Source organism: Lactuca saligna, chromosome 7, assembly GCF_052625555.1.
Source record: "Lactuca saligna cultivar CGN05327 chromosome 7, ASM5262555v1, whole genome shotgun sequence".
Lineage (NCBI taxonomy): Eukaryota > Viridiplantae > Streptophyta > Magnoliopsida > Asterales > Asteraceae > Lactuca > Lactuca saligna.
The window spans coordinates 12,199,988-12,210,201 of NC_136423.1; the positions used below are offsets into that span (position 1 = coordinate 12,199,988).

Sequence of the window (10,214 nt, forward strand, 5' to 3'; positions counted from 1 at the left end):
TGGTTTCTCCCTCGGTGACATTGTTCTGTCATGAGTTTGCAAAAGGAAAACTGATCAGATGGTAAGTTCCTACTAGTAAAGACAAGTCAGTTGTTATAGAATTTGATTTTTCCAGCATTTTTCTTCGATTTAAGAATTCCTTATATATAGTTCATAAAGGAAGTCCATATGAATGAAGTTCACGAGTTAGTGGGTTTTGTGGTCTCTCTTAGATTTTTCACGAGTGTGCTCAAGGCGATTGGTGCGGATCGTATGTATTCTCGTTATTTGCATCAACCTCTGCGATACCATGGAGAGTTGTTCTACCCTGAATCTCGTTTCGGGCAACTCTATAGACTAGGATTGGAAAAATTTTATCTGCTGAGTTTCCTTCGTTTATGTTGTAGAAACTTCGTTCTCTATTAAACAACATATGTTGGTCTTGTTCTTTGCTCCCGGTTTCCAAGCACTCTTCCCAAGGAGGCGTCAGGCCTTGATAGCCGGTCGAGGGTTGGGATTCGGAACAAGAGTCATCGGGGTTAAGTTCTCCACTTCAGCGTCGGAGTCAGAACCATCAGCATAGCCTTCAGCTTGGTGACCATCTACAGGGGTTGGGTAATCATTCTCTGGCTCCTCTCCGAGCCATTTGGTATTGTCGTGGTTAGGGTAGTACGGTCGTCGTGTGGATGGAAATCCAACCATGATATCTTCGCGAGAAATGGGGATATAAGAAATAATTAAGCAAACGTACTAATTAGCTAATTATACGATGATCTTTATCAGGTACTTCAACAAATTGTTTAGTGCATACTAATTATATGTATTCGGGACAGGATAGACCTTCGAATAAGCGACCCTAACTCTAAATCCCCAATCCAACGAGAACAGGAAGTAGAGCAAAGATCCACAGATTCTAAGTCTATGACGTCCTGGATACATAAAATTTTAATGTATCCACTAAGCAACTATTGACCTATTGATAAAGATCTATTTAGTTCTCACATATGTAATTTTAATAATGCCAAAATACCCCTATGGTATTTCATTGTGGTAGTGTTGGTAAATTTTTAGACTTGTTGCCACATCACAACCATTCTTGGGCATATGCTAATCACTCCTCGGACCAGCATAGTTGATCAGGCTATGCTATTCCCAAGACTGATCATACATCCCCAGGCTTACCTGTGATGTCCAACAATCTTTACTTTTGTTTTGTCCTAAAATGATGCTGACCTTAGTATGTATGCATGCATGTATACTTTTAACAAAAGTTATTTATTCTTAAAGGTATAGTGGTTTTGAAATCTTAAAATCAGAGACCTTAGTCCCAATGCATTTATAGTTTGTATATCTTATGTGGTTCGATATACTTAGTTCACTATAAACAATGCTCTGATACCAATCTGTCACACCCCCAAACCAAGGATGGCGGAAACGTCTGGGGGTGGAGGACTTCATGTAGAGTATCACAACAATGAGTATAATAGTGCTCAAAGTAAAAACAACCACCATAAATATAATTGCAAAAGTTACACCAAAGTAAATGTTTACATCTTTCAAAAGCAATTACATTATGATGACAAAATAATTTGTTGACGGTTTAACGTCCCATCCTCAAAGCGATGAAGTTTTCCTGTTTCACTGACTTCCTGAGAATACAAGTAGTTTTAAAGAGTGTCAACACAAAGGTTGGTGAGTTCATAAGAGTTTTGTTTGAAGTAGAAACCGTTTTTCCTTGTAAAATCGATTTAGTTTGATTTCCAGAAAATCCAATATTTTCTTAGTTAAGTATGAATAGAAATAATCCTGCATGATGCATTAATGAACCCTAGAGCAATCCGTAGAGTTCCTCTATAATCGTCCAGCGTATAAAAGTTATATAAGGGTTAACTTAGATAAAACGTTGAATGTAGTGGGTCTGCCCCAGGTCCACAACCCAACGAGGAACAGGAGATGAGGCGGGCACCACCAATTCTAGGCCAATCATGACTAAATTCTTACATGACTCAAACATATACGCTCAGCAACTATAGCTGAAATCTAACAATTCTAAAGGAAATATAGTTTTAATATCATAATAACTTTGTATAGAGACCCGACGTTTTGTATTTGTACCCATAGAGATAAAAGGTGATTTTAAATCGACATAAAACTCATTTAGGTTTTAAAAATAAAATCCCGTAAACTTATGGATTGTTCCCTATGTGAGCCGTTATAATCATACTATGACTATGTGAACCTGCCACGACGTTCTCAGTGTCGCGAAAAATGAAATGACATTTGTCACCCGTAGACCTGCAGGTCCAACTGTAGCTAGCAGAAAGGTGTGGGGTGTCAAACCCAATATAGATCTATATACAAGTATCACGTTCTCCCTCAAGGAGATTCTGATTATAACTACCAGGAATTATATCCCGCACTCGGACGTACGGGGAGAGATAGAGAAACTCACAATATAGGATAACAAGTTTACGTTAAATGTTTGTGAATATAAATATTTCTTGTATGAATGTACCCTTTTTGTACGAGTGCGCAGAGTGATGTATCATAAACTATACCTATTATAGTTTATCTAAAATGTATGTAATATGTATGAATCCTTTTATGGAGATGTATTAGTGTTGTAAATATATTCAAACTATACTTTTTATAGTTAAATAATACGTGTTCCAAAATGAATGGATAATATTTAATATGAATGTCTTAGTTTCAGTTCATAATGATAAACTACTAGGAAACACATTCAAACATTAAAACTTATGATTATACACTTTGCTCAACATAATACAAAGTGTTATGATATTTACATGTTGTTGGTAAAATTTAGCAATTCTGCCCTGTTTTGGAAAAATCATAGAAAAATCATACGAAGTCGAAAACTAGATCCGTAAATTCTGAGAGTTCACAAAATGTGTTTAGTTTGCTCATAAATTTTATCTCAATTTATAATGACTTCTAACTTGGGTGAAAAAGTCCAAGATCACAGACTGGTCCGGATTGTTGTTTGAAATGATAGGCAGTTTTGTAAAAATCACCATAAATTGTAGAAAAATCGTATGGAGATGTGCAAGTAGCCATTTTAAAGCTAAAAACTTGATCTATTTGCACCTTGTACAGTTTTGAAAACAAAAATAGTTAAGATGCCCAAAACAGTCTGTGAATGGAGTTGAACTTTTCTGATGAAGGCTGTTAGAAAAATTTAGATACGTTCTTAGTGTTTTAACTTGTATTCCCCCCCTGAAAACTTGAGAAAACATGAAAATGTAGGGGTATGAACTCACCTTGAGTGATTTCAGTAGATAAGTGTTGAAGAAGGAAAGTGTTCAACCTAAGAACACTTGAGGAAACACTTGAAGATTCGAAGATCTAACACAATTATGATGGAGTTTGTGTAAGATATTCATGATTTGAGTAGAATGAAGTGAAATAATCATAAGGAGGATGAATTATACTTACTAAGTGTGGAAGAACACTTGAATCCAGCCTTGGATCTCGAAAATTTGTGTAGAAGAGTTTGAGAGAAAAAGTGATGTTTGTTACTTAGTGGAATGAGAGAAATGAGAGAAAATGAGGAGTGTGGTTGATTGTTCCAGCTCAAAAACGTGGGAGTGAGTGAAATTTGAGTGTAAGGGAACATTGAAGTGACATAGGTAAGGTGGGGAGGTATGGCTGGTCATAGAGTGGGTGTGGGGTGGTTGCTTGTGATCATACGTCTTTGGACTCAAAAGTCAAGAACAATGTCTTATAATAGTCTATGTGTGTGTATCTCTTTAAAAATTCTGCAATTTCATCATTTTATGACCCCCATTTGCGAAGTTGAGTATTTATTTCCAAAAATGCGAAACTCCAGGGACAATATTTGAAATCTTCTGTTTTCTTCCCCAATTCGCATTCTACTGTGAAATACTTCGCATCTTCATTCTTACACCCTTCGCATCCCTTCGCATTAATCACCTTCGCATTTTATGACCCCCATTTGCGAAGTTGAGTATTTATTTCCAAAAATGCGAAACTCCAGGGACAATATTTGAAATCTTCTGTTTTCTTCCCCAATTCGCATTCTACTGTGAAATACTTCGCATCTTCATTCTTACACCCTTCGCATCCCTTCGCATTAATCACCTTCGCATTTTATGACCCCCATTTGCGAAGTTGAGTATTTATTTCCAAAAATGCGAAACTCCAGGGACAATATTTGAAATCTTCTGTTTTCTTCCCCAATTCGCATTCTACTGTGAAATACTTCGCATCTTCATTCTTACACCCTTCGCATCCCTTCGCATTAATCACCTTCGCATTTTATGACCCCCATTTGCGAAGTTGAGTATTTATTTCCAAAAATGCGAAACTCCAGGGACAATATTTGAAATCTTCTGTTTTCTTCCCCAATTCGCATTCTACTGTGAAATACTTCGCATCTTCATTCTTACACCCTTCGCATCCCTTCGCATTAATCACCTTCGCATTTTATGACCCCCATTTGCGAATATTAACCCAATTGACTTTGAATTGACCAGAATATGACGGTTGTCACAAGAATCGATGAGAACAAAAGGTTGATTGAAGACCAGAGGCAATTGTTGACCGAAAGACTAAGAAGTTGCGACGCAAGATGGTCGAGTTAGTGCTTGTCCGATGGAAACACACTAATAGGCCGAATCTCACCTAGGACACGGAGAGTGACATGATGTGTCGCTATCCGCATTTGTTTGTTGAGGTGTGATTCTGGGGACGGAATCATCCTAAGGTGGGGAGAATTGTAACGCCTGTGTTTCTGGGCTTGCCATTTATAGCAATGTAATAGTCTAGGTTAACCTTTGTAACCCATTTTGAAATAATATAAGTGTAGTATTTGAGTATTATGTGTTTTGTGCTTAACTGCTTAATTATGTGGTTTGATTAATTAAGAATAAAAATAAGCATCAAAATTTAAGTGTAAAATAAACTTGATATCTTTAGATAATGTTGTAGTAGTTGAAACAAGGTTTCCGAAGGTACAAAAAATGCCGAAATCCGAGTTATAACGAAGAAGTTATGACCTGTCGAAGTTTCGCGACAGAACCAGCAACGCTGAATGACGTAAAAAGTGAAATTTACGTTAGAGCGATAGTTAGCCTTAGTGATCTAAACTAGAATCGAAGATCTCATTGTTAGTATCGAAGCGATAAAAAGTTAGGCGAGAACGGACGTCAAACGAAGAAGTTATGAATTTATAATGAAATTTTCTGTCCCGGCCTATTAAAAATAAATAATAAAAATAAATTCAAAATTAGCCGACGGAGTCTAAAAGAAAGTTGTAGAGCGTAGTCTCACCTTCGCGTGGATATAAAGAATGCCGAAAACGGAGTTCGTATGAAGAAGATATGAATTTTCGAAGTTTATTAAATAATTAATAAATAAATTAAATTATTAAATCCGGCCTTATCCGAAGACGAGTCACCGGACTCATCCGGAGTACGCGCCGCGTATAGCAAGAAATGTCGACACTTCGGATGACGCATGAAGTGACGATTTCGGAGGCATGTACGCCCCGCGTACAGGCGTACGCCCAGTGTACTGGGAGGTTCCAGTCTCCTATAAATAGGATGCGAGGGGTCCATGCATAATTGCTCATTTCTCCTCCATTTCGTGCCGAAGCTCTGCATTTTTACCCCCAAAGCCCCGGTAATATTCCCGAGTCCCGAAGCAAGTCTCGAGATCCCAAAGATTCCGAGAAGTGCGGTTTCCGAGCCGAAGCTCTGCCCGCGAGAAGCTCGATTTTTGTACAGATCCTCCAAATCTGCTGAGGATTACTACTTTTGCAAGTCGTAGTACTGTCCAATCATCTTCTGATCAAGTGAGTGTATACCACCTTTCATAAGCACGATAATAATACAAGTATGATTTGAGTGTATTAAGTATATTGTCGTTTGTATGTGTGAATGTGTTGTTACTTTCTTCTAACGCATGATTATGAAGTATTTTATACGAGATACGTGTTGTGTGTATATTTTGTTGTTATGTGTGTGAATGTATATTCACTTTCTTCTATCTTACAGATCTAATTATTTCTATATGAAATACGTGTTATGTGTGTGTGCCTCATCTGTTATGTGAAAATGTATTGATTTAGCATGCTATACAGGTTTTGAAACTATGTATAAAAATGTATGTTTTATCTACTAATATCTTGGGTAGAACATGGGTAGATAGTTGGTGTGTAATAAACAGATGAGAGGCCTCGATGTTTTTTTGATCCAGTCATCTAGCGGAATTTAGATGACGACCATGGACTTTTCTAGACAGTCCAGTGGAACGCTAGCAGGCTCATAACCTGTAGGTGTTAATGAACTTGGGTGTTCATTCGTTGTATTCCATCCCCCTCATGGTTGCCTTATTTTACATATATTGCTGAGGAACCCCCGAAGCATGTGTTGTCACCCCGATGAAATATTCTTAGACTAGGTCCCTTGTGTTAGTTATTTTAGGGACATAAAGTGAGAATAACAGCAATGGGTAATTGGGTTATTGTTGGTTGATAATAATTAATTTAATTATTTATTGTGGGTTGAAAACTCACCAGGCTCCCAAGCTTGACCCACTCAGTTTTATTTGTATTACAGGACGTGGCGCAAGGGCGTAAGATGGATGAACCATCAAGTTGTTTTGTTTACAAGTCTGTATATGTATATATTTGTTGAATAACTTGTAATGTTATCGTTTATGCTTATTGGTCTGTATCGGAACATGACACCCCGAGTTTTGATTATATAATGAAAATACATTTCGTTTATGAAATGCTTTGGTAAACATTGTTTTATCACGTTTTGTTTTTGGGAACAAATTCCGCAACTCTTTCAAATCAAAAGGATTTACTCTGAAATTATTTTAAAAGCATAAATGAAAATCGGTCTTTTCTGGCCGAGATTTTGGCGATGTCACACATATGCTATCACGTGCCTCCTCTACATCAATACTGCACCAATACATGATATAGACGCATCACAATAAGCTATGAAGTCCTCCACTCCCTCGGGAAGGGCTAACACTGGAGTTGCGCACAATCTCTGGCGAACAGTCTTGAACGAGGCCTGTTGCTCGGCACCCCAAGTAAAAGTAACACCCTTCCTGGTCAACCTGGTAAGGTGAACCACAATCTTGGAAAAATCTATGATAAATCTCCAGTAGTAGCCTGCCAGGCCAACAAAACTCCTGATCTCGGATGGGGATCTCGACACCTCTCATCGCATAACTACCTCAATCTTGGTCGGGTCGACTCTCACAACTAGCAATTTTAGCTAGGAAATTCTATTCTCATGAACACATCACCTATTGTAAGGCTTATACTCTAAGTGAATATCATACCATATGTTCAATCAACATCATCCATTTGAGTCCAAACTCTTGAATGAAGGTCAAAACCTAATGCAATACATCTCACATGTTCATCTATGAGTTGAAAACCCTAAACATCCCGGTTCAAGTTTAATATGGACTAGGATTCTCTCGTTGGGCCTAATGGACCAATAAACCTTCAACTTGAACTATTTTGGGCCTAAAACCCCAAATTGGGTTCTAAATGGACCCATATTCATAAAACTTAACATATTGGGCTTTGTGGACCTAAAATAATTTATGTTATCCCTATTGGGCCAAGTTGGTCCATAAACTCCATTTCCTTTTGTAACACCATAAAAATTTGAACAATTTTTCACTTTTGTAACCCATAAAATACCATTTGTAATCATAAATAAAACATTGTATCAACATTGTATCAGTATAAAACCCAAGATCTATATATATATATATATATATATATATATATATATATATATATATATAACTCCGGTGTGCATGTATACGAATCAAGCCGGCGCCTTCCCGCGATCATTGCTGGTACCTAGAACACATAACATATAACAGTGTAAGCATAAATGCTTAGTGAGTTCCCTAAAATACCACTCTAACACATAATAGCCACTCGAGGCTGTAACTCTGTTGACCCTCCAGTCTTGGTTTTTCAATGGGGCTTTCTAGCCCCAACTCTCAATGGGCCCTCTGGCCCTAACTCTGTGGACCCTAAAGTCCTAACTTTGTGGACCCGAAGGTCCTAACTCTGTAACTCTGAATCATGCATAACACATATCACAATAAATCATAACACATAAATAACATGCAATCAAACTGGCATATAACTCTAAAATACTCTATCACATAACTCTGCTACCACACTAGGTAAAGTATAATGAGAAGACTCACCTTGGGTATCTCGGTAATCTCTGACTCGGTAATGCTGGTCTAACCTCCGCCTAATCAAAATAAATACCCTAATTATTATAACTCTCAAAGGCTAGACTATATCCTTTTATGACACTCTCAGAAGGGTAAAAGACCATTTTACTCCTCTCATATCTCAAAGGCCCCACAATAGACCATAACCTAAAAGTCAACTCAAAAGTCAACTTTTCGGGTTACGTTGTGCGTACCAGATGTGTACGCTGGGCGTACCCGGCTGCCTCTCAGGATCGGGGGACGCTACCCAATACGTGGTGCGTACTGGGATTACGCCCGGCGTACTCCTAGCTTCAGCACCTTAACTCTTTTAGGTCTTAAACGGTTAAGACCCACATCCAAAATTCAGATCTGACCATATCTAAGCCTCTTAATCCATAAAGTTGATGACTTTATGCCGTTGCATGGCTAGATAAGTCACCAACTCTCACAATGTTCTATCCTTTAACTCTAGAAGGCTTATACTCAAGCATGACCTCAACTAATCACTAAAGATGAAAGCTTTATGGCTCTAAATCTCTAATAGCACTGAATGGGGACAAATCTCAGACCATGGAGCCCTTTACACTCATAAAGTCTCCACCTTTGGGGTTTTTAGCCATAGCAAAAGCATATGCAACAACAAATCAAAAGAAGAGGAAAGTTTTGAGCTTTATACCTCTAAGTGTAGTCCCTTGCTCTGTAGATCTCAGATCCAAAATGGCACCTCAAGCTTTAGCTTCCAAAAACTCCTTTCCTTCTTCTTCACTAAATCACCAAGGCACAAAAAGCTCAAAACAACACTCTCACACACTAAGGACGATGGGGGCTCTCTTTTAGGGTTTCACTCACTGATATGGAGGTTGAGAAATGAGCCTTAGCACCCTTTAAATAGTGCACTACACAACATTAGGGTTTTGCACCTGGGCCGGGTACGCCCGGCGTAACTCTTGGTACGCCCATCATACCTTAGCAATAACGTGTTGTTTTTAAGCGCTTGAGTACGCGCAGTGTAACCCTATGGTACGCCCATCGTACTCACTTGCTAAACAAAAGTTCACTCAAGGGCTAAACATGGCCAAATGCAAAGAAAAAGGATGAAAGAAGTATACCTGAATGTCGGGGTGTTACACCTTGACTCTAATGCGTCGTGAACCATCTTAACGACCCGATGGGCCAAAAAGAATTTATTGTGGGCCTCATAAACTCAAACTAAGATAAGAAAGGGGCCCAAACCCTCTCATTTCCTTTCTCCTTACACATTTTTGGTCCAAACAATAATAATAATAATAATAATAATAATAATAATAATAATAATAATAATAATAATAACAATAATAATAATAATAATAATAATAATAATAATCATAATAATAATAATAATAATAATAATAATAATAATAATAATAATAATAATAATAATAATAATAATAATAAGAGAGATAATAAGGGGATGGAAGCCTTGACACCTCAATGTTGCATTGTGGTAATCCATGCACAAAACACTAACATACAAAAATGTAAATCACATACTTCTAGGCAAGACTCTCTCTCACTCCCTCATATTCTTCTTAAATTAGGCCTTAGAGCCCATTAAGGATGAATAGATATGCTTATGCCTAAGCATGCACTCAAGGATTTCAATGATTGTCATAATTGCTACATAAATCTACCATCTTAGTAGGATTTCAATGATTCTCTTTCACTATATCCAACCACATCCTCTATCTCATATTTAGGTTCGGCTGATCCATGAGGTACTTCAGGCTCTTATGGTCTGTGTATATGGTACACCAGACTCCATACATATAGTGGCGCCAAATCTTGAGGGCGAACACCACCGCCCATGACTCCAAATCATGGGTGGAATACGTCGTCTCATGAGGCTTCATCTGCCTTGATGCATATGCGATCACGTGCCCCCTCTGCATCAATACTGCAACAATACATGATATAGACACATCACAATAAGCTATGAAGTCCTC

The 10,214-nt window shown here is 37.9% G+C and overlaps 1 long non-coding RNA gene across 1 annotated transcript; it reads right to left on the bottom strand.

Moving 5' to 3' along the window:
- Positions 1-1,325: 1,325 nt before the first annotated feature.
- LOC145006317 (uncharacterized) lies at positions 1,326-3,600 on the bottom strand. The gene is made up of 3 exons (XR_013662860.1): positions 3,436-3,600; positions 3,261-3,345; positions 1,326-1,628 (listed from the first exon to the last, which is right to left on the bottom strand). It is a non-coding gene; the product is annotated as an uncharacterized LOC145006317 (long non-coding RNA).
- Between the last annotated feature and the right edge of the window lie 6,614 nt (positions 3,601-10,214).